A 25,128-nucleotide genomic window follows, 5' to 3' on the forward strand; every position below is an offset into this window, starting at 1 on the left:
ATTTCCACACAAGCCTTCTCAGTGGCGGCCCCAAAGCTGTGGAACAGCCTACCTTTCCAGGTTAGAGCTGCACAGTCTGTTGAGCACTTTAAAACATTACTGAAAACCCATCTTTTCTCCTTGGCGTTCAGTCCCTGCTAGGCAAGAATCCTTGGCTTTTACTCTTTTTACTCTTTTATTTCCTTTTTTAATCTAATTTTTAATTGTTGTTGTTGTTTTTTTTTAAATTGAGCTCTTACTATTTCCTTTGTTTTATTTTTTATGAAATTTGTGTATGATTATTTTATATTTCAATAACTGTACAGCACTTTGGTCAACTGAGGTTGTTTTTAAATGTGCTTTATAAATAAAGTTTGACTTGACTTGATTTGACATGACTACTCCACGGTCGCATGACTCTTGACGTCACCGCCACTAAGCTTTCAACTGATTTCGGCCGCTTTATTTTAAAAACATTGTATAATGCGGAAATCGGACTGTTTAAGCTAAATAAGAAGCTGTAATGGCGGACTGCCAGCACTCTCGCCTGTTAGGGGGTGATGAGGTTAAATGTCCCCGACAGGGTTTGTAGTCGTATTGAGCAACTTGTTAGCAACCGCCTTTTTTACGACACATAAAAGCTTCAAAATTCACAAGTAGGGTATTTACTGACGTGTTGTATGTCGTAGAACAAAACCTGAAACTCGCTTAAGCTATTGTTAACCACAGACCTTATTTGAGGCATTTTACCAAAATCCCATTCAAAAAACGTATTGACTTTTAGACAAGAGAACCGGAAGTGCTAAAAGCGCTAACGGAGTTCCGGGTTTACTGGCACACTCTATTGCGGAAAAAGCTTTATAAGACGGTTACAGGCAGCAAACTTGTGGATGTCCTTTGTTTCATTTTTTGTAGCCACTTTATTTAAATTGTCTGCCTTGTGATTAGATTTAATTTAAAATATTTATTTTGTATGTGTCAGGTAATGTTAATAAAAGTACATGATGACTAATGTACTGCTTTGGGGTCAATTCTTAATGTAATCAGTATTTTTCATAGTAATGCACCAGGTCAGAGGGTTCCTTGTTAAATATACTTCGTTAGTTCTCAGAAAATATCTTAATATCCAAGCAAATTTTGTATCATAATTGAAATATACTTGACTGAATCGATATTAAACTGAGTTAAATTGAATCGAATCGAATCGAATCGAATCGAATCGTGAATGGAATCGAACTGAGTCCTTCAAAATCGAATCGATCTGGAAAATCTGAATCGATACCCAACCCTAATAAAATAACCTCTAGCTGCAGCCCTGGTAGGCAGCACTAGTTGGGTTCATAGGTGGGCGCTAGGAAAACAATGGCACATTTCCACTACCAGAGTTAGCCATAAATAGACTTATAAACGCCCTTAAACATTAGTTTGCATATCAATAATTGTGCCCGCTCAACAACTCATTAGAATTTGGATAAAAACAGCAAAGAAAGTGCAATTTAACCAAATGTGCTGCATTGTCGAGGTTCTAGTTGTGGCCATTTGTAACGGCTGTACCACTCATTCACCATGTTTCTGCAAACCATCATCACGGAAAATCTCAATTATCATTACTATTAAACATCAGAAGGATGATCCTATGCACATAGCCTACGCCATTGTGAGCATTTATACTTGTGCGGTGGTGTGTCTGTGTCACTCTGCAGTTACACCTCCAAAACACTAGTCAGCGGTGGAGGTTTCTGTGAAGTGCTGTAAAGTTTAGTTGATTCAAAACACACATTAAACATGGCTTAATAGAGACAATTTCAACATAATTACACAAATCAGCTTCATTATAACTCGCAGCATTCACAGACAAAACACTTCTCTTTAGCTGGACACATTTTCCAAACAAATACAACATGCTAATGTTTTTAGCACAAGCCTATGGTATCTTACATTGTATAAATTAGCCTAGCAACGAGTAGAAATTTCCTCTGCACATATGAAGCCAGGATAAATCACACACAAGACTTAAAATGCTATTTTGTGGAGGTCAAACTGTCTTCATAATAAATTGTCTCTTATCTGTGAAATTAAGTAAATGATAGCTTCGTTTCCACTGAGGGAAACGGTTTCAGCTTACAAAAATAGACAGGAGGTCTGCATCACCACATAGTGTAGTCACATTTCTAGGAAGGTGCACGTCAGGCTACAGCGTAGGGTTAGGCAAATTACCTTAAAACAATTTTACCTGTCTTTCACGGTTCATGGTTTTTGTACATACGTTTATAGCCTACACCTGGCCCCAGGACTGTTGAAGACATTCACATAAACTCATCTTGAAAGCTTTCCCCCAAAACCTCATACAAAATTTAGGTGGACCTCCAGTTTCATCAGTGTGTCTCAGTTTGACTGACAGTCGCTCTCCCTGCAGAGGCTTCAGAGTGAAGTATCCTGATAGGTGACGGTGCTCTGAGGCTTTCTTGTTTACACACAGGCAAGGATGAAAAGAGCAGATATACTATTGACAGCTGGTAAATATTTTATGGAGCTGTTCTCTGTCGTCTGTCATTTTTCTTGGCCTCTTCATCTCCATCTGTGTTACACAAAAAAAAAAATTAACAGCTTTGTTCCAGGATAATTTATCTACTATTTTAAAATGTGGACACAGACCGTTGGCGCACACGTTTTGATTAAGGAGCTGTCCTTTTATAAATCAGGAGGATTTCCCTATAAAAGTGGTAGATTTTAAGGACAAAGTCATTTAGGTTAGGCGAGTTTTGTAGCATTTTGTCTTTTAAAAAATGATATGTATGCCTCTTCTAATTAAATTCCCCCCATTTAAGTGGCCTTACAGCACCATTTCCAAATCTGTGTCACCTCTACAACTCTGGCACATGAAACAAGTGTCTGGCATTTTCACATGGTACATGACCTGAAGATTTATCAATTATAACAAACAGTTTCATGTCTTTTCATTAGACTAATAGGTTCATCTACCAATTGTTTCAGTCCTCTGGGGTATCCTTTCTAGCCCAGTGAAGATCTCATTTCTAAATGACGCTCACATTGGAATACAGATGGAAGAACAGTAGTGTGTTTTTGTTGTGTTTGTTTCCTGACAGTACAAATGTTAGTTATTATATGATGATGGTGAAATACTGGAAGATTAGAGAAAGTAATGACACGAGAGCTGACCTCAGTCTTGGCAAAATGATGACAGCTGCAAAAGTTCGAAGTTTGGACACAGTGACTCTTGAGAGAGCAAAGCTATTTCGATGTGATGCCAGGACCGATTTGTCACTTCGAATGCAGCAGGCGATGACATGGATTAGACGTACGACTGATTCACAGAAAACAAGGCACAGTGGAGGTATGACTCAAAAAACTGTCAGAGAGACTTTCCACTTCTTCTGAAGTTCAAAGTCGGAAAAACCTCAAAGAAGTTGAAACTTTTGCTCTCATAAAATCCACCCCTCCTAAACAATAATTTGATCTAAAAATGCCATTTAAAGTTATATTCTGCAACAATGAAAGCTAATTTCTCTGTGTGTAAGTATGCATATAATCTCACTTTGTAATTCCCTCTAGACGTTGATTTTGGTGAGAAATGCAGCTGCTCTGCTCAGAACAACAAGTATTCACAGAGGGCCATAAAAACTATCGCCTGTTCAGCAGCATATTAGTCTGTTCACTGGGTTTGTTTGTTTTTGAAGGAGGAAAAAATGATTATCCTAATATTTTTCAGATGGCTGAGCAGTTTATGATTAGTCTTGTAATTGCTGATGTTAAGTGACACCCCATTGCTTTCAAGATGGGGTTTAAAGTCTTCCAACAAGCAACACTACCTTCAAGGCAATTAGGAGGACACACTTCTCTGAATGAGGGAGAGCACGCGGACGGCCACCCGTCAGGAGATTGGCTGATGTTGTGTCTGATTTATTTTTTCATAAAGGCTGTGTCAGCACCAGTAGTCACGATCACATCAAGGGGTTGAGGTGGGGTGTCCTTACCAGCCTCCTCCTCAAGTGGAGGCTGACTTTTCAAGCTTATACTTGAAGAACAACAATCAGCACTAACAAGCAACAGCTCATTTGGGGAATTGAATAGCCAAATTCACTTCACTTCTTGCTCTCTGACATTTTACATTAAAGCAAAGCAAAAGCAAAAACTGCTCCCAAATGTCCAAAAGCGGCATCTTTTGATTGGTCGAGTCATTAGAAAACAGTAGGATGCAAGTTTCTATTAGCAGCATCCATCTAAAGACCAGAGGACGTGCAATGACTTGCAGGGATTTGCACAATTCCCCATGCCTCCTCTGACCTCTATCTAGTGCGCTTAAGCAGGACCCCTGAGAAAAGCTTGACAACCACATTCACTCACTTTATTACCACGGGACTGCACGACATCAGCTGCAGGACACTAATTCATAGCTGGGCTACATTTTGCATAAGAACCTAAATTCATTTTAAAACCACCACTACAAATTTCCTACAATAGGAGGTAACCCAGCTCCAGAAGCCTGTGCTGCAGAAGAGAGAAGGATCTAAGAGAGGGAAATGGGAAAAAAAATACAGACAAGCCTTTTCAAAAAGTCATTTCCTTGCACTTGGACCATATAATACAAAGCTAAGCCGAAATCTCTTTTTTTGTAGATTGAAAGTCACATCTGTATCAAATACCCTGCAGGTTTAATGGTGGACCGTGTAAGCTGATCCTCTACATTTATGGAGCCTCCTAAAAAGATTCAAAGAAATCTCCCGGAGCTTGGCTAAAAGGAAGAAAGGCCACGCTAGACAGAATGAGTCCTATCATCTGAATCTCTCAGAGGAGGGATGAACATTTTAACAGAAACAGAAAAGGGAGCTAGCGAAGATCATTTTAATCTGTAAGAAGGTACAGGTGTGACAATGTGGTACACAGCCATTTGTATTATTAATGAGCCCAGATGTGTGGAAAACAGTTCATCTCATGTCATGAATACAACCCTGAAACTAGTCACAAAGTCACTGAAAAACTCTTTGGATTAAACCCAATCACCAGAATAAATGTTGGCTTTGTACATTTCTGCCAGACACTGATATGTAACATTTGTACATTTATTATGTAGCCGATATAATGAAACATTACGGTTTCAACAACGCTGTGGTTAAATGTGTGGTTATATTCAGGCAAAAAAAAAAAAAACACTTGGTCATGGCCAGGAAAAAATTGTGTTTTGGCCCAAACACTCATTTTTGTTGGGACAAGCACAGCTGGTAATAAAGGCTGTCACTTTTTATTAGAAATTTGACTGTTTGTTTTAAAGCAGTGTATTTTCGAACTTTCATGACCTGTTCCAATTCAAAATTCTCTGTCCATAAGTGCAGCAGATTGTTTGAAGCAAGTTGCCTTGTGAGCGAGCAGAAGGCGCCCTAAAATGTCACTATCAGCTAGATGTGTTGCACGCTCTCTTGACCTACCAGTAAACTAAGGTCCTGTTTATACAACAATGATTTCAACCAAAAAGGGTAAACTTAAGCACCCATTTTCAAAATGTTGCGTTTTCAGGCCAAAACGCAACGTTTTGAAAACGGGTTCCAGAGTGCAATTTTTTGGAAACAGCACCGTCTCCGTTGTCATGTAAACTTGCCATATGCAGTTTTTGCACATGCTCATTACAGTTCCAGTCACTAGGCATGCACGAGAAAGTCGACCATCACAACAACACTGACGGACTCCCGAGCTTTGTCTGTGCTAACCACCCTATTGAATCTATCAACGCTTCTCCAGCAGAGTGTAAATTTACTGTAGCAACTCCACCTCATCATCCGTCCAGACAAACGTTCATGCAGTTGCCATTTTGTTTGCTTATACATCACCACTCTGTAGAAGGAAACGCATGTGTGCAGGCGCGTGTCGTTTCATTACAAAGTCACACCGCCAACTACTGGCCTGGCATGTATACTACAGCATTTTTGGTCATTTTTGTGGATCTGTGTGCACAACGATTATTATTAAAACGTTGTCTGAACACACCTTTTTTCAAAACGAAAATGAGAAAGATTCTGTTTTCAGCAGATCGTTTTCGTGTAAACATGGCCTAAGCCAAGTCAAGATGCCAACATTGTTGTTAGCTACAAAAATGGAGGACACAGACAAGCAAAGCCCTTTTTAGCGGACAATAACAACACCAAAGCATCTGAGTAGCACAGTATTTTGGGTTCTACAACATAAATGGAAAAGTAACTAACAAAGACAATGCTGTTTGTCGACTTTGCACAAAGCAGCATTCTTACTCTACAATGACAAATCTACAGACTCACCAGCTAACCTCGCTGAGGCTGGTCTGCTGTGCAGATTTTGCTGCAGTGTGAACACTCTTGACCTTCACGTTACTCTTTGGGAGCTGTGGACCTGACGCAGCGGCACAGAGGAGGAGAAACTTTCCACCATAAAGCTCTGAGATAACATTATCTTATCTATTCTGCTTGGAGATGGTGAATTTACAGCTCACAGCAACTTAATATGATAAAGTCTCTGGTTTGGGTTTTATATTTAGTGTCTGTAAAAAGTGCTGTTGCACATGTCTGACCCATCGTTAGTGGCGTTAGCTTGTTTACTATATTACATGAATGCTGCTGTCACACTGAACGTAAAGCTGAGCCCCGTTCAAACTTAAAGTGGAATGACAAAAAAAAGAAAAAATCATCAAATATTCATATTAAACAGTTGAATCTGATTTGACTGGCATAATTCTGAGTTGGGTACAGCCCTACTTGCCGTACAAGTGAGGCAGCGGAGGCGCTAGAGACGAGCAGAGCAACAGCAAGCGCACAAGTCATTTGAACAAACCATGTGTCATTTCAAATTCATTCAGTCTTGATTATTGGGACAAGTGACAGCCCCACTGGCAAAGCTGCCGATGTCTTGCTAAAAACATGTGATTTTGGTGGCACAATTGTCACTGGAAATGCCACATGTTGTTTGCCAGTCTCGATCAGTGGTCTGTAGTCGTCTGCATCTTGGCAGCCATCTCGGGAGGGGTCACGCCATCCACCATCCCCTTCACCTCAGCTCAGATAAATGTAATCAGAACTACGCCTCTTTAGAAACGTCGATTTGATACGTATGAAACATAAATATGTCACAGATCTGCTGTTTGCAGAAATGTACAGTGCCATCATTTTCTTCTTGTGACGAGGCTGGTTGATTTAAGAGTACACTGAGAGGGGCACACAACTGAAGGTGCAGCTCCCACCTTTGTCTAGCGTCTGCAAGAAAAGACTGACGTGTTCACAGTAGGGAAAAAACAACACTGTACTTTATGTCTGATATACAGTCATCAGAAGCATTATCTTGTGACTAAGTGCCGCCAGCGAACAATCCACACAGCTTCCCTGCTTTGCATTCATTTATCATGACCTCATTTCCTGAGTACATTTCAAGCCACTCAATATTTCATAAGAGTTATAAGAGAGATGTGTAATATTTACTATCTGGCACTGTGGGTGAGCGTTCCATATAAAAACAGCAATCCTGGCAGGAATTTAATCACAGCTCTTTTCTGTGACAAATAAAGTCACTGTTTTGATTTTTGTGATCATGGTTTCATATTTATTTTAACATTTAAAGTTTGTGGTTCACATACAGTACAAAAGCAAAGTGATCTACTTAAAACTAATTTCTTACGTGTTTGCATTGAATGTTGGTCACAAAAAGAAAACAGCACAAGAGATGGCCCGTGGATGATTGTGCTGGATCGGAAATGACTGGCTATGAGTAGTTATTTCCTCCAAACACTCACTAAGTCTACACGCAGACACACAAGCACACACTCATTATATCGCTGCTGTGCATACTTCCTCCTGGCTGATCATCATACAGCCCAATCCCCACACAACCTGCCTCAGGCCTCCCTGTCGGCCCATCCTCCCTTTGACAGAAACTGGCCCTAATCAGAGCTCCCTCCTCCTGCTGCATGCGGCCATGTGTCCCGGAGCATCACCCGCCAGCCGAGACAGCACAATACCCATAGTGCTTCACGGGAGCACCTCTTGCTCGCCTGGTCAGCGGGCGCACGTGCAGCGTCAAGATGACACGGCCATATGTTCATACCCTTTTGTTTCCCCGCTCCGGAAACATTCTCTATCACTTCATCTGAGGTGTCACTAAGAATTTCTGTCACTTTGCCCGTGGTGTGTTCGTGATTCATGTCATTTTGACACTTTATCAACATAATTGAGGGAGCTGTCAGGTTGGCCCCAGAATCACCTTTCAGTGATGCGTGTGACCCGATTGATCCACCGCTTCATATGCATATTGACCCACGTATGCGGCGTGCTCAGGGGAGACACTTAGGCGCTCTGGTTGCCATGTAACATCAGGAATCAGCAGAGCAGAGCAGAAAGGCAGAGTATCACAGTTACACCATGTCCCATACACACAAGCTGTGTTGACACTTGCAAGACCAAGTCACCAGTGACAATACTGGTTTGTCTTTACGCCTGTAAATGTTACAAAACCAACAGTTCGCACTTGTTTGCTGTTCAGTCACGAAAAAGCCGGGCTTTCAAACAGTGTTTGTGTAGTTCTAACATGAATTTGGACAGTTTTAATTTAATTCTGATTTACAATGAGCACTGATGAACACAGCTGGGAGCTGGCCATAAAGTGCCACAATTCCCACAGTGGCGGGGAGCAAGCCAATCTGCTGTTTGTTGGCACTCTTAACTAGCACCTGTCCTGGCAACAAAATGTTTAAAGGCAAATGCAATAAAAGTGCACATAATAATGATTTCCTTTATTATTGAATTTATGTGTTCAATTAATTGATTATTTCGTCCATAAATGGTCAGAAAATAGTGAAAAATGCAGATCAAATCCGCCCCAGTCCAAAGTGATGTCTTTAAATACAGTATATATATATTAGGGCTGTACCTAAATATTCGGATATTCGAATATTCATTTCTATGGGTAGGTATTCGTTATGAAAATTTGGTATTTGATATTCGTTTTTTTCTTTACTTTTTTTTGTGGATCAATGCCAAGTTTTACCACTTTATCACTATTCCCTCTAACTTGTAGCTGTTTTTTCATTATCTTTTGAATTTAATTAAGCAATATCACACGAGAGGGAGTGATGTTGTACTGTGATATCTTCGGCACTCGGCCTGCGGCCTCGTACCTACGACCGAATCACAGCCGTGATGATATCACAGTACAACATCACGACCTGGAGTGTGATATTGCTTTTATACAACAGTTCAACAACAGTTAAAATAGCGATGCTGAGTAAGAAAATGTTGAAGAAAGGTGACAAAATAGATTATTTAAGTAATTTATTTTCCTCCGCCAACAAAAACAGTCCGTCCCCCCCCCCGCGCACATTCAACGCTCACTTTAGCCATGGCAACACAGCAAACACAGCAGGCAAGCCTATACGCTACTTCGTATTCACAAACCTGGATGTTGGCACAGCCCCGGATTCAGCTTCCCTTCTCCCTCATCCTCATCTGATGACCACTCGTAATTCAGTTCAAAACTGATAAAGAAATCCATGTTTTCTCTGAAGTAGGCCAGACTCGTTAATGTCACTTGAGCGCAGCAGTAGTTAGAATGTTGCCATGGCAACGCGTCAGCATTGATCAGCTGTTTGATGCGGAGTAATACATTCAGAGAGTAAACAAACCGTGATGTTGTACTCCAATATCGTCACGTTTTGAATGTCTCCTGGCCAATCAAATTGCTTCAAATTGCTTGGCCGGAACTAACTGTTGTATAATATGAATTATGGAACCGTTTTTGTCAACGTTTGTTTCCCCCGTTTTGTACAATAAATTATTGTTTAAAGTTTCAACAAGTTTCTTCTGGAGTGCGTGACACAAGTGTGTTTTGAAAACGGCCGCGGACTGTCACCCGCTCAACGCATCAGTACCTTCGGATGCCATGACAGTAATAGCCAATAATGTCAAAATATCATTTACAGACCGATTTAACAGACGATCACTGCTGCCCGACCCGCAGGTCCATTTGCGGGTCCCGCGGGTTACGGGTCGACCTGCGCATCACTAATCAGCTCAGTCTATAAAGGCTGTACACACAACAGTAAGGCTATAGACATTATATTCTATTCAGGCCGGCAGAACCAGCAGCGCATCGGCTCTACAGTGCACTGCACTGCTGATTAACCATTTTATTGCACCACAAAGTGTCTGCCAGCAACCAATAACTTGCAGAGGCTTCCTACAACTTATTTCAACGGTTCCGATTTAATCAGAAGACAAATTAAACAGGATGACTAGCCAATGTGAAAATCAAAAGAAAGCATAGAATAATGTACTGAAGGAGACTGTTGTGCCATCATATTTTTTTGTGGTTTGAGAGCAAAGATCCGGTCGCCGCTGTACAAAACTCTGCAATACAATTAGGTCCGAAAAAACCCCGGAGTCCGCCGTAGGATTTAGAGGACTATATTGGCATGAAATTTAATAAAAAAGGGACGTTCTTTTGTGTATAATCACATTAAAATAAGAATCAATGTTGGTTTTTTGTTACCTTAGAAGAGAGTCCGCTATGTTGCACTGCCATGTTTCGACAGTAGTCCAGAGACCGACATTCATGTTTTCCCATTGGCCACCATAGTTGGAAAAACAATGATTTTCAATGTGGTTTTAATCACCTGGGGTGTCATTTATAAAACAATCGTAGGATCCATACTAAAAACATACACATGGACAAAAGCAAAAAATGATGTGTGCCAAAAAAAAGTTGACAATTCTTAAATCAGGCTTCCATCTCACCCTCAGCATCGCCAATTTCCCTTCTCCAAAATGTTTGTAAACATGGGTCAAAGTTTTGCCCATCAAGTCTCTGAAAGGCCTCATTTTGTGCGTAAGCAATGTTTCTAACTGAGACCCCTGGTCCGTTGCCGTTACAGAGAAAGAGACCTCTGTGGACAATTTGGCTCCCGATAAAAAACGTCTGAGCAACACTGACCGAATCCTTACTGGGAGTTCACACTTGTCACATGGGAGAAGTTTCAGCTGATTGCCACTAATTCCTTCAAACTGCCTCTTAAATCAATCAATTTGCTGAATATTTTCTGGCAATTAGCTAATCAATTAACTGACTGTCCCAGCATTAAAATAAGGCCGCAACTAACTGGTTATAAATTATCAGGTAATATTGAAAAATGCCTATCAGGTGACATGTTCAGATTGCTAATTTTATCCATCTGACAGTCCGAACCAAAAGATATTTAATTTACAACTGCATACATTAGCTTTGTCTCTACCATTACACTGATAATACTGTTATTATTAACAGTAGTCTGGTTGTTTTCATTTTACTTTGCTTCCATTGACTTAATACTTCAAGCCATGTGTACGAGCCATACAGTTTTCCCTTCATACAATATAGCAGTTAATTTGTGCGTTTGACACAAAGTCGTTCCTGTTTGTTTGTTTGTACAGTGAGTATCTGATATGAAAATTGCAGCACATTCCTTGTCGGTGGAACAACCTCTAGAGTTGGGAGAGACGAGAATAGATTATCACAAGGATGCTAATAAATGAAAAGACAAGAATAGAGCGCTAGATTGTGTTTGCAAGAGAGAGTGGGGATTTAAAAGGCATTAAAACGCAGAGCAATTTAACTCATGAGGGAAGTTGAGCGGAGAACTAACAGGAAGTCCCTTCCCTCAAGAGGAAACCAAGTCTTGTTACTGTAAAAGCAACTGACCTTGTGGCTTCTGTCGGGAAGGAATGCATGCAGAGGAGACAGACAGAGAGATAAACAGGAGCTCGTACAGTGCAGAGGATCACCCTCTGGTGTACACACACAAGCTCCCTCTCCCTCCCTCTCTCACTTTCTCTCTCACTCGCCCACTTACTCAGTATCGTTTCATCTGTCTCTCTCCCTCCCTCTCTCTCTCTCTCACACACTCAGTCGCCGTGCTCTGACGGATGGGGATACACTGCCAAGGCGGACTTAGGGGCGAGAAGAGAAGTGTTTCTTTTCTTCTCTGGTGTGTTTTCTTTCTCTTCCGCCTGGCTTCCCTCATGAGCTGTTAATTCTAGCCCCGGTCCCGAGGATGAGGAGGATCTATTTGTGAGGAAGGCGCGACAAAGGAAGAGGAAGCAAGGAGCAACAGGGTGGTAAATTCTGCGAGCGGGAGTCAGTGAGAAGACCTTTTCTTTTTCTCCAGGCTCGAGCAAAGGTTAGTGAGGAAAGCTGCTTATGATTAAAACAAACACTGCCTGCTGTTCTTTACTTTATCTCTAACAAGACATTTCATATTCATGTGTGTCTATTAAGGCTTAAATTAAATATCCTCACAGAGCAGTCTCCTAAATTGAGAACAGTTCTTAAAATTAAAAGTCCCTTAGTTAAATTTCTTTTTCATACAGCAAGTCCCCAGGTTGGTTACTTAAGTTTCACTCTTGGTCAACACAACTGTAATTTCCCAAAGGTGTACAGTATTGTTCCCAGGTGGAGTCTGTCCTTTGGTGAGCAGCGAGTGAGCTGCAGGAAAAGGCGAGGACAGCTCGCTCTCATCAGCCGTCACTTTACACAGGAGGCAATTAAGCAGAATTGGCAGCCGACGCTGCCGGTAACTTGGAAACAGGCGTGTGGGAGACGCATGGTGGCACATGATAGGATTTAGGGGGAGAGAGGAGCAGAGGAGGAAGGAGATTCCCTTTGTTCATTCACACAAAAGCCTGCTCCTCTGTGAAAAACCCCGCTCTCGCCTGTGTGTGTGTGTGTGTGAAAACTGGCCCAGGGGCAGCAGTTGTGAGGTTTTATGATTTTGCATGACAGTGAACATCGCTCCGAATGTGTGTGTGCTGCGAGTGCATGTGCATATAAAGTGTGTTAGTGTGCTATGAGTGCGGCTGCAGTGTGTGTTAATGCGTGCACATGGACAATGCATCTCTTGGGTGTGCATTGGAGGTAGTGAGTCTCTAAGGTGAGTCCTCACGTTTAATTAACGCAAGTGGAAGAAATTATTCACAGACCAGGAGAAATTCATAAAAACATCACAGCCCATATTGTGATTCCATGTTGTGATGAACCATTGTATAATTTCTGTAATAAATGGATGAGCAGTTGTGTGCGCCATGAATGAGCTCCCTAAGGACACTGCCTTTGTTCAGGCGGTATGTACTTACAGCATGTGCTCGAAAATTTCTCCTTGAAACCAATAAAGACCTATTCTGCACACCATTTGTCACAAAGCCTTCTCGCAGCCGTTTTTCAGCGTGGTTAACATAAGTGTGCCTGGAGACGCTGAGGTTGGCCTCTGGCTCCTGGGAACAAAGGCCTCTGACGCAGGCTGATGAACGGGGAAGTTTTTTAAAAAGTCCCTGTTGGATAAGGGGAACAGTTTGATTAAAAATGTATTAAAGAAAAGGACAGGGAATGGAGAGTATGGTGCTCTCAGTGTAAACACAGGTAGAGGCACGTAGGACAATTAGTCTGAACTGTGTGTGTTTTGACACAAAAGGATAGATACTGCATAAGCCTGAGCTCTACTGTCCATTCATTTCAGTGACAGTAGAGTGTTGGTCTGTATTCAGCAGGATGTGTTTATACAACGACCCCTAAAATGAAAAATTTGCTCTTAAGAAGGATCATTCAGCAGCAGATTAGTGTGGTGACCGTCCTTATTTAGTGTTTGGTCTGGACTTTATGTTCCTGTCATGTAATCTCAGCCACCTCCACAGCAGTGACCGAACATAAGTGAGGTCAGGACAGTTGGTTCTGGCCATCAGTCATTAGCGGAGGGCTGTTTCCTGTGTCACCTTGTCTCTCACACACCCAGCACTGCCTCACAGGGGCAGTTATGGGGAGTCCATCAGTTGCTCGCTGACTTTCACTACTAGGAGGAGTCATTGACATTGAGAGGGTGTTAATGTCTCCTTGGTGCACACATTGACTCACACGCACAGTATACACACTCACACACCCTCCTCGTCCTTAGGCATATGCACCGATACACACATGCATGCACAAAAGGCAGACTCACACTCACACCAGGGGAGGTGGAGCAGGGAGAAGCGTCGTGACCGGTGGCTTGGCAGAAGCCCTCAAGGTGAAAAATTTTGAGTGAGGAGCATTTCAAATTCAGAACAGATGATCAAACTGGTGTCGTAACTGCAGAGTAGCTGGCGGCACCAGATGCAGACAATCTTTTGGCAGAGGAAGAGTTTTTGGTGTCTGAATCTCAAACATAAAAGTCAGCGGCGAGGAGACAAAATTAATACAACTGTGGTATCGTCATCTCACGGACGGTGCTTCTTATCACGGTTCAGATGAGGCACAAAAAAAAACCTCTCAGCTATACCAAGCGGAGCGGCATTTTCTGTCACTGCAAACATATCATAATCCAGGCGTATATCTAGACGTATCAGAGTGCAGACAGAGTAGGTTATTTAGGAGAGAGCACAAGCTGAAACTGTATTTCAGAGTCTAGTGTCCCCGCTTTATCACACACAAACAGAAGACAGTTTTGACTTGATATTGAATATTCTGTCAGGCAAGTAACTGTATATTCCCAAAATTCTCAAAGTAATATACTAACAGATACTAACAGAGATTTATTGCCTACCATCCTGCTTAATCTGTATGAACCCTGAGGAAAAACAAAGCTACTGGAACCTAGCTCTTTATCTCTTATGTACAGCTACACAACAGTTTCACCAAGCATTTCACAATCTATTATTTTTAGCTCAGTAATAACTCTTATATAAACATTGTCTTTTGTCTTCCACCCACTGAAATCTGAGAACAGATACATATATTTTGAATTTGCAGAGAACATTGAAAGCCTCACCTCTGCCATACCTTTAAATGGCCACAGGGGGCAGACAGGCTAAACATAATGAACAAATAACAAAGGCTGTTTTCACACCAGATTTGTTTGAGTCACTTTGATTGCCTCCCCTCCCTCCAACCGTTTGCTAAGTGTGTTTGCTGAAGCACTTTTACTGCTGTTTTGACCTGTGGCTCATTTGCTTCTCTTATCAAACTGCAGCTGCAGATCACATCAGCACCTATTTGACTCTTTATTGGTAAAATAGAGAGCAATCTACAGGTGGACGGGGCCACATGAGCCCAGCTTAAGTAAGCACAACCACATGCACAGGTCACAAAGAATAAAAACACAGCACTCTTTTATGAAGTAAGTTACCATTTTCTGACAACAATTGACTAATCAATGATTCAACTGTCAGCACTAATTGTCATATGGTATAAAGTTGGGCTTGGATGCTACACATTTATCTTCTGTCTTTGCCTGTTTCCCTGCTAACAATTTAAAAATGTAACTGATGATGTTAGCATGGTATAACCTAGAGGTTGACAGAAAGGCTAATTTAATAACAATAGTTTAGAACAGAAAACAGCCAACAGCTGATCAGTTGGCCAATATCATCACCCCACACCCATGGAAAGAAAACTGAATGTCTGAACATCTAAGTCAAAGTAATAAATAAGAAAATAACTAAATGAATCTGGAACTGAACATCAAGCTAAAAGTAAAAAATGTAGGTTGAAGTGATTCTTGGCGATTCATTTTCCTCAAAGTCAACCTGAGTTTTTCAGGAACACAATAAAATTATCATGACTTTGTGTTTAACTAATGTCAGACCACCAAGTTCAGGTGGACTCGAGCACAATGCCTTGGTTTGGTTTGGAAAAAGGATTTCTTGTACAAAATGTTTATGTGAATAGCTGCAAGATTTGGAATAAACTGCCACTGTGAAAGCCCCTGAAGACACTGAAATATTTCCTGGAATGTTTGAAGGCTTGCATGCATACATCAGTTTGCACATCTGAACAAAACAAAGGCTTTTATCTGACTTTATGAGTACACTGGATCCTCTCATCCTCTGCTCGCCCCCCTCCAAAAAATCCTATTGAATAGTTTCCAACTGAGAGTATAACTAATTAATAACGCCAACATCGGCAATGGCAGCCAAATAATTACATTCTCCGACCCAAAATAAACATCAGCGTGTTAGACGCTCGGTGTGCACAGAAGTGTCTTGTTTTCCGATCTGTGGTGCAGAAAACTCGGCATTCGTTTGGTTTATCTGGCCTGTCATCCTGATATCTCTCTCCTCAGGGTTCACACCGAGTTCCCCTGCCCTGGGCTTGGCTCTGTATGTGTGTGTGGGCGGATGTACAGTATGTGGTTTTTCAAACGTGTGTTTTAATTTGCGTTGATCTCCGTTTGCTTGTTAGAAAGAATGAGTGTGTGTGTGTGTGTGTGTGTGTGTGTGTGTGTGTGTGAGAGAGAGAGAGAGGGAGAGGCTGACAGAAGCAGGTTTATGATGAAACATTGACGTTGCCTTTGATGCCGGCATCTCCTCTGTATCAGATTCCACCAAACAGATGATAATCTAGTAGAGGCCTGTAGAACGAATCTCACACACACACACACACAAATAACCCTACACACACACACATTGTCCCTACTCATCAGCTGTAAGCACTCACCCTCCCTCCATGTGGCCCCGTGTACTTCAATGCTGTAACCATTAGACGCCAGAGGCAGAGAGCCAGCCAGCACTTTGTGCCATTATACTGTCAATGCTCATATCAGTAGCCCGCTCCACATGCATCTATGCGTCCTGACCCCTTTGGGCGTACCGTAACACTTCTGTAACAGCCACGCGAGGCAAAACTCCCTGCTTGTTTGCAGCTGATAAAACAGCCCATTTAATGTTTTCACAAAATCTAAATGTCAATATGTCAGAGTGCATTTATTTTCCTCCTCAATTTGTGTATGTACATTGTTTTGAGCTTTGCTGCTGTGCTATTTTGGGGGATTTTTTTTTTTTATTTGATTTTTTTTTATTAGCGTCAGGAAGGCATTTCCTCCTTTTGTGCAACGACTGAAATGAGAGGCTGAAGGAATAATCAAATAACAAACAAGCTGTTGAAATTCAGACACAGGTTCGCCCAGTGGCTGTTTTGAATATTAATGCACTGTTTGCTCTCTGTGTGTGTGTGCGTTTGCGTGTGTGTGTGTGTCTGGTCAACACAAAAGGGAAGAAAAATTACATCGATTCAGACTCCTTTGAGGCTTTTGTAGTATTGGCCCAGATGAAAACTGTTCAATCACACATAAATGATCATTCACGAGCGGAAATTTTAATACTTGGGGAAATCAAGAGGTTGAGCCCATCATGCAAATTTGTATCTTTGCTTACTGTTTATTTCCATGCATAAATAATAAGCTCCATCTGTGTGCTGTGCTCTTTTCAGTGTAATCAGTGCTAAAAAAAAAAACCTTAATTGAGGGAGGAAGGTTAGGGGTCTGTTCTCAAGGGTAACTTTACAAAAAAAGACAACATTCACAGAATGACCATACTATTGACATATTGACATTTAAATCTTTATGCATGACCCCACTCTGTGTCAATTCTCATTATTTGGTGTTTTCTATTCCACATGGCCTCCCCTTCGACTGTGACTAGTAATGAAGGGACAAAATATCATTCTTGTTTTTTTGTCACATCTAAGTACAGATACATATTTTTGTTGTCTCAGAATAAAATTAAACAAATCATATCTACGTTTCAGTTCTTTAAACTAAAAAAAAAAAAAAAAAAACATGACTGAGAAATATCACCTGTTGTTCATGGTGACAATGTAGTAGAAAGGGAACCAAACCTGCACAAATCTAAACTGCTGAGTTGTGAATAAACCTCTGTATATTCTGATGGTTAAATGTCAATTCATGCCACATGGAGCAGCTCACAGAGTTAACCAGTAGTGAAAGACATGCACCAATCATTTACTTACAATAGTACCATAATGTTAAAATACTCACAGACAAAACTTTGCATGAATAAAAGTAGTGCTGTGAAGTACAATTATCAGGAAATACCGACCGTGTCAATACTTAACATACTTACAATGTAGAATGACTCCTTTCAAGTGTGATATATTATATATTATATTGCTGGATTACTATTAATACTGATGCATTAATATGTAAGCATGTTGAGATGGAGCCAATTTTAGTGACTGGCATACTATTAGGTAGTGTCATCTATTGTACTGTACCTTATCCCATGAGCTGATCACATGTTTTTAATGTAAAATCTTTGTGCTGTCGCATGAATTTGATGCAGTAAAAAGAGCAATATTACTTCTGAATATTGAAGTAAATGTATAAAGTAGGAAAAAAGGGAAGTACACACCTTAAAATTGTCATTACGGCAAATGGGCATGCAATTTAGAATAACTAAAGAAAATGCGACAAGTTGTTTTTATCACAAATTCAGCTGTTCTGTCTGCATAAACACACACATTTAGATTTAATCTCTGGTATAACCTCTTAAGAGTTTTACCAGAGGGTACCAGGTTCTTCACCTTGCAAGTAAAATGTATATATGGATATAGAAGAAAAGTGCTAGTAACACTGCATATACTTTTAGTAAAATCACCACACAGATGGTACAAAAATAAGGCAGGAAAACATCAATAGAATCGCTAATGAGATTTATGCCTCCACATCCAAAGCAGACTACACTATCTGAAAATTTCTGCTCTCAGCAATGCCCATATAAAGCTACATATATGTCGGACTGACCTCCCTTACTGAGGTGTTCCAGGGATTGAGCAGATGCGTGTGACAGCAGAGTTGCACGGGGAATGGACGAAGGGTTAAACGTCTGTGTCAGACACTGGCTGCTGATTACAGAGCTGTAGGTGCAGCAGAGCCTCTGTCACTTTAGCTCAGCCGTGCAACATGGAGAAAAAGCTTTTATCACCAGATAAAAGGAGCATGTCAAGGTAGCGGCTTAAATGCATCTACAGTGTCAACAAGAAATGGCGAGAGGACTGACGAAACAGCTGGGCATGCAACCTCCGGATGAGCATTTCAGATGTTTGCTTTACTCTTTTGATTACTTTAAGTGATAAAAAAAAGTTTTGTATCAAACTCAGACAGATTCAGGTGTTGGGCAGTGTTTTTCTGGATGGATCAAAATTGGAAAATACTTTATGACCATGGCAGTTAGGTGTTGTTTTTCTGGAGAGTATTACAGAATAACCTAATAGCCCATTATTTTCTCTTTTATAGTAGAGTTTTTATCTCCTCCTGAGGGAAATGTCTGCCTCTGTAGCTGCTAAGTGCTCCACTATATTCACCAGCTAGTCCCTAACTTAATTTGTCTGCTGTTTGGTGCTAAGCAGGTGTTGTACAGTGGTGTTTTTGGAGGTTTCTTACTTGAAACAGCTGCCTGCTGCAGTAAGAAAATGACAGTTTAGCAGTGGGAGTAGGGCTTGGTAACTTTTACGAAATTATGATGCCAGTACAAAAACCAGTACCCTTAAATTGATAATAACAGAGTACTTCATTTGATACCTGTTTTTCTACTTAATTTAATACCCATCCTGTGAATGGAAGCATTCAGTTATGTAACATGCCAATAGGCGTGCAGTCTAGCCATTTGAACATTTTGGTGGCATCTTAGCACGCTGAACTGCCAACTCCTTCAAACAGTGTACAAAATTAGCACTATCTACTAGACAACTGCTGGTAAAATATGCAAGCGGCTGGTGGATTTGTTTCACTCACCAGCCAAAAAAAAAATCAATGGTAACCCATTAAATGGCTTCTAAAATTTAAACATTCAATAGCCATTTGGCCAGTGGACAAAGAAGTTGGTGGACTGTACAGTTGCAATCAAAATTATTCAACCCCCATTGCATATTAGGCTTATTGGCAAAATGTACAATTTTTCAGTTGTTTGCAATAAACAAAGTAGACAAGAACAGTTGAAATAGTTTAATAAAACTAATATTACCATGGTTTTTATCCAAATTCAACACAAAATGCTACTTTTAACCGCTACTGCAGTTTCAAAATTATTCAACCCCCTGTTTCAAGCACACCTGGTGCAACTAATCAAGGGCTTCATTAGTTCAGGTGTGCTTGAGATAGAACACATAAATACCTGGACTGGCTAGGGGTTTGTTGAGAGTGACGTTTGATTGCATGTTAGAAATATGGCTAAGTCAAAAGAATTGTCCAGAAAGTTCAGAGAAGAAATCATTGCCTTGCACAAACAAGGAAAAGGATACAAAAAGATAGCAAAAGCTCTGAATGTTCCTAGAGATACAGTTGGAAGCATAGTTCGCAAGTTCAAAGTTAAAGGAACAGTGGCTACACTACCTGGACGTGGCAGAAAGAGGAAACTATCAGCGGCTGCCACCAGATTCCTGAGGAGGCAAGTGGTCAAAAACCCTCGAGTGACTGCAAAACACCTGCAGCAAGACTTGGTGGCAGCAGGCACTGAGGTTTCAGTTTGTACAATAAGGCGCATACTAAACACTGAAGGGCTCCATGCCCGGACTCCAAGACGTACACCACTACTGACCCAAAAGCACAAGAAAAGTCGGCTCCAATATGCTCAAAACCATATAAATAAGCCACAGAAGTTTTGGAATTCTGTTCTGTGGAGCGATGAAACAAAACTGGAACTTTTCGGGCCTATGGAACAGCGGTATGTCTGGAGGAAGAAGAATGAAGCATATGCTGAAAAGAACACCCTGCCTACAGTGAAGCATGGCGGTGGCTCAGTGATGCTCTGGGGCTGCTTTGCTGCCTCTGGCACTGGAAACCTGCAGCGTGTGGAGGGCACGATGGATTCAGTCAAGTATCAGGAAATCTTAGGTAAAAACGTCATGTCGTCTGTGAGGAAGCTGAAGCTTGGGCGTCATTGGACCTTCCAACAGGATAATGATCCCAAGCATACCTCAAAGTCCACCAAGGCTTGGTTTCAGAAGAAGAAATGGAAGATTCTAGAGTGGCCGTCAAAGTCACCTGACTTGAACCCCATAGAAAATCTCTGGTGGGATTTGAAGAAGGCGGCTGCAAAACGCACACCCAAGAATATTACTGAACTGGAGGCCATTGCCCATGAGGAAGGGGCTGAGATTCCTCAGGAACACTGTCTGAAGCTGGTGTCTGGCTATGCATCACGTTTGCAGCAGGTCATAACAGCAAAAGGGTGCTCTACTAAGTACTGAAGATGCTTGTCATGAAGGGGTTGAATAATTTTGAGACTGCAGTAGTCATTAAAAGTAGCATTTTGTGTTGAATTTGGATCAAAACCCTTGTAATATTGGTTTCATTGAACTACTTAAACAGTTCTTGTGTAATCTGTTTGTTGCAAACAGCTGAGAAATTGTATATTTTGCCAGTAGGCCTAATATGCAATGGGGGTTGATTAATTTTGATTGCAACTGTATGTGCATTAAATCAATGAACACTTATGGCGAATGGCTGCGAGCAAAACCATACAAATAGCCTTTTTTTTGTTGATCATGGTACACAAAGGATCACATGCAAGTTTCAATACTACTTGATACTATTCAATCTATACTTTAAAGGTACTGAGTACTAACACTCGTCTTTGGGTAAAAATGACAGTTAAATTATGAACTTAAACCAGGTCCTCAGCAAGCGCTCCAGGCATTGAAGCCAATTTTTCTGGTGGCCAAACAGTGTAATTACACCACCACCAGATGCCTTGTAGCCCAAAAAGCCCTTTCCCTTAGACTTACATGGTGAAAATGACGTCTGTAAATCAGTGGATACACTTTTTAAGGGTCAAACCCCCGTGAAATTATTTGTTTCACTATAGTATCACTATAGAAAAGTCTAGAAGAGGTGCACAATTAAATAATTTTATCCCCATTCAAGTTTACAGAGCGCTAAACCGCAAGTAGCCAGCATGGCCAGCGGAAGTCTCCACTGCACATGCTCTATGGGTCACACAGTGAAGAATCATCCAGGTAATTCTATACGCAGCAGGTGTTCATGTGCCACTGAGCAGCTTTCATAGGAATGAACTACCTCCAACACAGTACCTAGTTCTCTTTATACATCCATGGCTAAAACTCACCATAAAGCAGCACAAAGTGCAGGTTTTACAACAACCTTTTACAGCACACAACACCTGCTGATGCATTGTTCCTTACATCAAAAGTACAATATACCCTTCTGGGAAAGGGGTACAGATTGTATAGATTGTGATTCTAGGATAGCAGTTATCGTGCAAATCTCTGGGGTTTGTTGCGCTTGCTCAAAACAAAGCATTATTTCGCTTTTCTCCTTTCACTGGTGGTGGACCTCATCGTTAAAACAGAAGACACACTGATGCTTTTGCTGGTTACGAGGCAGGAAAAGCATCATGAAAGCTGTGTGTGTCTGTGGGAGATTGGGCTTTTGTCTCTTAAGTCAGCTCCCACTGAAACTGCTGCTTCACATACTGTAATAGCACACATCAGAAAATCCTGATTACAGCGGGGGAAAACTCAGCTGCTGTGTGTGTGTGTGTGTGTGTGTGTGTGTGTGTGTGTATGAATATTTGTCATAGTGCAGTACCAAACATATATGTGCTCACCATGCTGACGGAGATAATGCATTATTTAAAGACTCACGATAATCCATGATTCATTATGGGCTCAAATGACTGTAATTTTTTGATTCACCATGTAATGTAATGGCTCACAATAATCCCCTTCTCAAATAATGACTAATAATTTAAGTAGACGCCATAATCAAGTCCACATATTATCAGTGAATAGCAGCAGGTAACTCTGCTATTGTTCATTGTGATAATAAAAAAATTCATTCCACAGTCACAGACAGCTCAATTGAATCTTTTTAGTGGAGACTTCAGAGCATTTAGCGCAAATTTATAATATTAGAGCTTAGAGTTGAACTCACTGGCATTCAGGTAGCGTTTCAGGACATAATAGGAAGTTATTATTCACAGGAGATCAGCCAAACTTATGCAAACCCGAGGCTGAGTTCACTCACTGGGTCAAAACCAGGACAGCCTCATTAATGAGGTGCAATCCCACTGCGACGGCCAGTCAACCAACACTTCCAGTAATGATTGCTGGAACGACCCACAAACAGTTCCTTGCATTGTAAGGTTTTTCTAACAGGCCATATAAACTGGCTGCCAAAACACCATTAGCGTTTGGATGTGAAGCTGTGTGGAGTATTATCCGTTCTCATCTGAGGCAGTCTTGGCAGTGTGACCGCTGCCCTCGGTGACCTTACTGACCCCTGGGACCTCAAGGCATTGAGAGCTCTGCAGGGCTCTACAGTGTATCTGTCACAGCTATTTCTAGGCTGTACGTTGCAGGGAGTTCGGTCCAGGGTGTTAAACCTCTTAAGACACACTATTGTTTGGGAGGGTTATCTGAGGGTAAGCTCACACCTTACTCTGTGTTCAGTGAGCCACTTTTGGATCGGACACACTCTCTGTGTTCAGTGAGCCACTTTTGGATCGGACACACTCAGGAANGTCACAGCTATTTCTAGGCTGTACGTTGCAGGGAGTTCGGTCCAGGGTGTTAAACCTCTTAAGACACACTATTGTTTGGGAGTGTTATCTGAGGGTAAGCTCACACCTTACTCTGTGTTCAGTGAGCCACTTTTGGATCGGACACACTCGGGAAAGTTTTTTTTTTTTTCCCCAACTTGGTCTCTATTGATATTTCAGGCACTTTGGGCAGACATGGACAATGTAATACTTCAAGGAAGTAATCAAGGAGCAGGGTCTTCCATAGGTTACATCTATAATTTTTTCCAGTAATAATGATAATACTGTAGTCTTAAGGTAAATGTCAGTTTCTCTATACAGCTGATTGCAGTCCATTTGTCTTCTGTTGGAGTGTTTGCCTGCAGCCATCTCTCAGTGTATCCAGGTATTGAACTCACTACTTTTAAGGGCACCAACCTAATTACGTCAGTACTATCCAGTACGGATCCATGATAAATCCATTGGTGCCAAATTTCGGTACCTGAGAGCACATCTGGGTGAGAACACTGGGCGTCTGGTCTATATTCTTTTCTAAATTATTTTAGTAATAGCCTAGTATCGCTGCTAGATAACACACACGTAAACAGACAGTCAGACAGAGACAGAAGATTAGCTCTATGTGTAATAAGAAAAGAATGGAGGAGCAGCTTATTAATCTACTCAGGGTTGGGAATAAAAAAAAATTTGTCCACCTGCCACCGTGGCTGGTAAATTCCAAAATCTACCTGCCACTCTATAGATTACTGTTGTTGTTTTTGGCTGGTGAGTGAAGCTAATCTAGCAGCCACTTGCATATTTTACCAGCATTTGGATGGCAGCTGGTGCTAATTTCCAATGCTGGTCTACTATGTCACCCCTGCAGCTTGTTTAAAAGTTATGTTTTTGTTACCACAGAGAAAGGAAAGCACAGAAAAAAAGGTACAGCATAGGTACTGGTTAAAATTTTAATGATACTCAACCATACTTGCTAATAAGAAAAAGTGGCATTTGGTATCATACATTTCTGTACAGGGCAAAGTGTTTTTTTTGTGTGTTTTTACTATTTCAGGCTTGTTTATTGTTGCTTTATTAAATACTATGAGATAACTGTTGGATCAGAATATTATATTTTTGCAAAGAGCCAACTTCGGTGTAGTGTTGCCTCACAACCACGGTGGTCTGTGTAAACCTAGAATATTAATGCATGCCATAGGGGAGACAACAAAGATTCACAAGCTGCTGTGTTTTAAGCTGCAGTTTTGTCATGCATTACTGTCCCATGTCATGATTTTCTCTTTCTTCATTTTTGAAATCCCCACCAGGCTATTTGTCTGCGGGTAGAAGCTATTTTAAATCCAGGGTCATGTGGATGATGACGGGGAACGTTTCCAAGAGAAACCAACTGAGCCCAGAGTGGGGTGTTAAAGCAAATCCAAACAAACAATGCTGGCTTGTGTCTGGGAGATACTGTCCTGTCTGTCTGCATCACACACACCAAATAGTCGACAGGATATGTCTCCCAAACCCCGAAGCCAAAACAAGTCCAGTTATTCTGCATGAGTCACAGTCCCACTACCAAAGAAAACTGAATTTGAGTGCCAAAGCCCTGATGCGTTGACAGATGAGGTCTCTGTGTAGCCTGCAGGCAGCTCAAACCTTGATGGAGCTGCGAGTGTTGGGAGCTGCTATGGAACAATTCCTGGAAGGCTTTCAGTGGCCTTGAAAGTGACTTAACTGCGACAGCTACTGTATCTCTGTGACATTTAGCAGTCATACTCAACAACACCCAGTCCTCTGAGTTGCTTGATCAAAGCTAAGTTCTGACTAGTAGAGATGCTGCTCAGGG

At 41.3% G+C, this 25,128-nt stretch overlaps 1 protein-coding gene across 2 annotated transcripts in view; it reads left to right on the forward strand.

Annotated features, from left to right (window-relative positions):
• The first annotated feature begins 11,834 nt into the window (after positions 1-11,834).
• Positions 11,835-25,128, forward strand: part of shisal1b (shisa like 1b) — a 49,796-nt gene continuing 36,502 nt past the window's right edge. Inside the window, exon 1 of one of the 2 annotated variants that reach the window (XM_050074110.1) lies at positions 11,835-12,160. The gene's annotated coding sequence lies outside the window, so the exon portion shown is untranslated. The remainder of the gene's footprint in view (positions 12,161-25,128) is intronic. The other variant, XM_050074111.1, reaches the window with a different exon arrangement.

This window comes from Epinephelus moara, chromosome 20, assembly GCF_006386435.1.
Source record: "Epinephelus moara isolate mb chromosome 20, YSFRI_EMoa_1.0, whole genome shotgun sequence".
NCBI classification, from domain to species: Eukaryota; Metazoa; Chordata; class Actinopteri; order Perciformes; family Serranidae; genus Epinephelus; species Epinephelus moara.